Source organism: Haliaeetus leucocephalus, unplaced genomic scaffold (genome assembly GCF_000737465.1).
Source record: "Haliaeetus leucocephalus isolate CR32 unplaced genomic scaffold, Haliaeetus_leucocephalus-4.0 Scaffold802, whole genome shotgun sequence".
Lineage (NCBI taxonomy): Eukaryota > Metazoa > Chordata > Aves > Accipitriformes > Accipitridae > Haliaeetus > Haliaeetus leucocephalus.
In genome coordinates, this window is record NW_010973238.1 from 1,956,453 (window position 1) to 1,961,061 (window position 4,609).

Here is a 4,609-nt window from a genome sequence, read left to right on the forward strand (position 1 = left end):
GAAGGGGCTGTAAGGGGAGGTCAAGGCGCCGGGAGCCGGCGGGCAGGAGCTGGAGCCCACACGGCGTTGCCTTCCCTCGGGCAGGGACGCGGCTGGCTGCCCGCAGTAAGCGGCCTTGGTGCTTGAGGAGACGCACAAGCAACGTGAAAGAAAGTCCCCTGTAAAGGGATGGTTCGGTCCAAGCATTAATCTCGGAGTGCTGCAGCGGTCTCAGAGAAGCCGGCAGAGATGGAAAATGGTGAAAAATCTAACGCACCTGGTGGTGTGAGAAGGGAAGAAGTCGGTTTTCAGCCCTCCCCTTAGGTGTAACATCACTACCTTACGGGTGCAGCTACTTGTACTGTAAGCAAACCGGGCAGTTCCTGGTTTAAACGATGAGACAAAAGGGCAGGCCCTCAAGAAGTTGACAGCATCTCTTTAACTCACACTGCTTAATATTACAAGCAAGGTACAGTCACTTCTTATCGTGGCAATGGGCTAATTTAGAATCGATGAGATTTCTGCATTGTTCCACCTTGGGCACTGAAACTTCAGCTGTTGGCAAATTCAGGCCAAGGGAGATAACGCTCATTATGTTTCTTTCCTGACATGCTCAGCAAACTGAGAAAAAGTAAATGTAATGGAAATACAAGCACAATCAATTTTAGATGTGTGAAAAACCAATGTGCAGTAACATACTCTTTCAAAATAGGGGTTTTTTTGTTTCCTTAAAGGTGGCTATACAGCGTGTTCAGAATCCTAAACATAAAAATTACTATCCAAAACCAAAGAGAAGATGGTATCAATTTCTCTTTAACAGTAGAAACAACATGGAGCCCTTTACCAAAAATAGTTTATTGCACAAAACTTTTAAAGGAATTCCTATGCACATTATTTTTATAATCAACATGCTTTGTATGATCATAAACATTAATTGTACATAGTGTAACTCCTCCAGCCCCTGGGTTATCCACTGAAGAACATGAAATGATTAACTTCTATCTTTACAAATACAGCTTAAGCAGACATTACTGAATGTCACGTATAAAACATAACAATATCTCATTTACAATATCCAGAACATCTTTCCCTCCCCTAGAAATCTGTGCATCTGTATTGGAAATTAGGCTGCCCTACTGCCCAAGACTGAAGTGTTACACGTTAGTAGGAGACAAGATCAATCAGATGACAGCTGATGCGCATTAGTATTTACTTTGGACTGTAATTGCTTTCACATGAAAATATTTAAAGTCTGTGGTCACAGCAAGTTACATGCAACTATTCACGCTTCCCCAGCAAAGTTAATAAAACATACATCACAACCTTTTGCATCACCAGTAGTGAATGTCATCTTTAAGTTATAATTTATATTGATAACACTATCTGTCCCCAGTGTACCTTGAATGTTGTCATACCTAAGATTAAAACACCCATGCCACTGCAGTTCACTCCCCCCTAAGGAGGCATAAGTAATCCATGAAAATATGAGCACTGGAACTTTCATTCTGGGTATTATTACTCTACTCTTCACATATGTGAAATTCTCATAGATTTGAGCTAGGATATTGCCTGAATAAAAGTATGGGATCAGATCCTCCCATTGCACGAGTGGATAAGGGGCTCAGCTGATCCCAATACAGTGCACAAATATTTCCAAGAAATCTGGAAGACAATAGAATGGAGCATTATGCGATGTTCAGCAACACCAGAGACGCAGTAACTAATGTTTTTTTCCATTGTAGAGTTTGCTGGTTTTTTGTTATGTTTTTTTGTTTGTTTTTTTTTTAAATGCACAATTATTCCAAAGTCCTCAGAAGCCCAAGAGCATCTGAAGAAGTAATGCTGCAGCATTCACTAACTTTAATCGCTTGGGAAACATTCTCACATTACAGTGACATTTCTCCTTCATCAACAAGACTTGGTTTAGTAGGTAGCAACCACTGAAGAAGCAGACAGAAAATACATTCTATTGCAGTGGTTAAAAAAGGAAAAGAAAAAAAAATCTTTAAGAGATTATTCTTCAGACTTTCCTCCGATGTATTTGGCAGAGCTGTGACAGGCAGAGGGGAGGCATTGCTACAACTAGTTTGTTTTATTGCCTAGACAGCAGGGACCTGAGGCTTTGTAGAACAAGCATGCTCAGCCTCAGGGTGAGGCTTTTTAATAAAACAAAAACTATTTCTCTGGATAATCAAGAAACATAGCTGATGAGCTTCAGAGAAAGGCCTTGCTTTTATCATATGCTGCGTGCTTCTTCTAGAGGGCTTCCCAGTGACTTCCATAACTTAATGGACTTAGCACCTCACCAGATTTAGACCCCCAAATCTCACTGCCTGTCCTTCATTTAAGTAAGCGGCATGGTGCTTCTGTTTATAGAAAAAACACATAGTGAATATAAAATGAAAATACCTAGTGTCCAGGTATTTTCAAAGAGAGACAGGTGGGTCAATGCAGAAATCTAATCTGAGCACTTCACAACAGCTCCCTCATCTTTAAAAGGAAAAACATGCATCTAAGACTACTTGATGGTGTAGGCTCAGATGTCTTTCTAAGGAGCTAGTGAGAATATGCAGCACTGCACTGAAAACAGAGCGCAGTACAATTATGGGTACAAAAAGAAGAGGAGAGCAGACATTCTGAAGAACTATGAAGGTTTCTAACAATTCTGGCTTCTTTGATACCAGGCAGAACCTTTATCCATACAACTGTTGCCAAATTTAAGAGATTAAAACATAAGGGATTCTTAACTGTAGGCAATATATTTACTAAAATGAACAGCAACATTAACGCTGCATAAGTGTTATTTAAAATCTTGAACATTTGATAACTTTTTTGTACTGAATATATTATTCATTATGTAGTTTTAATTTTGTTCTTTAACAATACTGTGTATTTTTTTTCTTCTTTGAGCTTAATATACAGGCAACTTCAAGAACATGACAGCAGCGAGACAGTCAGTACCATTTACTCTGCAAAGGAGACTGCAGCAGTATGTAGACATTAACATATCTAAGCTAGTCTGTAAAGCTTTTGACTTTTCTTTGAATTGTTTGGTAATTCTGTATGATGGGCACCTAATGCCACGCTAATGCATTTCTTCCTTCACCAATTTCAAAATCTTGACTTTTAGCATCCCTTGACTTTGATACCAATAAAATTTAAGTTAAAATCCAATAGCTGAGAGGCATGAAACCAGTCAGTATAGACACTTTAGGTGTCAAGTGTTCAACTGGACTAGAGCTTGAATTGGTAATTTTGAGAAAATCAGACTTTGGATAAATATGGGTGGTTTTGGGTTTTTCGTTTGCTTATTTTTTGCCTTATTGCTAAGCAAACTGCAATCATTTCCCCCCACCACCCAACCAAACCCATCCAAAAGCAACAACAGTCTCTTTGAAAATAACAGATGAACTAGAATTTTGGTTTATTTCCCCAGCCACTTAATCTACTTGTACTTCCTAGATTTTTTTTTTTAAATGCCAAACTATAGTGGATATAATTGACCTGTTTTCTTTATGTTTTAAAGACAAAAAACGTGCTAGTACATGAGTTGCCACTAAATCTTTCAAATAATCTGTCATGCATATTTTGATTTGTACTTCAGCACTTAGCACATTAGGCAAAGCAGTACCTCCACACTGAATTTTTTAATGAGGAGAGAGGAGGCTTATCACTACAGTATGAGCCACATGGGAGCAACGGGACCAAAGGTGAAGGAATCTAAAGTGGACTGCTTTAATAATAATCTAGTCAAGGTGCTCTGCAGAGGGGCTGCCACAATACCAACGTTTCCATTCACGGTGGACATCTTGTAATAGAGCGTCCAAAAAGTAGGGGAAGTGTGTGGGAGAAGATAAAGCTAATAAAAATAATAATTTTATAGGCATTATGATTTTGTCTTTCAAAGTAAAAGTAATTACATTTCTAAATGCTCTGGCTTTAGGGGCTAATTTCCCTAAGCCATTTTTACAGTATGGCAAAAACCAGCAAACTTAAATGTAACATTAAAACAATGACAGTAACAAAAAACACCCTCATGTCAGCCTTAACTCATGGTATATAAGCATATTAAAACAGATATTCAAAGTCAGGAAATTATGATTTTTTTCTTTTTTTTATATATATATATATATATTACACGCATACCTCTTTCAAGGGTGTCTACTTCAAAAGTTGAACTAAAAAGGTGCAAGAAGTGTTTGTGCAGTGAAGCAAAGCTCCCTACTGGCCTGTGACTGTAAGAGAAAAACCCGACACTTCAGAAAACATCCCAGGCAAATCTGCCAAAGATACATACTGGTCTGCATTGCTTGTCTTTACAGTCTTGTTTCTTTTGCTATAGGGTCAGAGGTCATCTTCGTAACTAGAAATGGCTTTAAATGATTTTTTTTTTTCTTTAAATACAGATATCTGCAATCTGAATTTCAAGAATAAAAGACTATAGCAGGGAGGAGAGAGGATGCTTGGAATATCCAGTCCTCAACCACTGCTAACAGCTGAACATGAGCAGAACTTATTTTTCCCTGTGATTTGGATACAACCCAAGATGGGGGAAGACAATACCCTCCCCACACCCCCCATTCACTCCCTCGATTTAAAAAAAAAAAAAAAAAAAAAAATCAGACTCCAG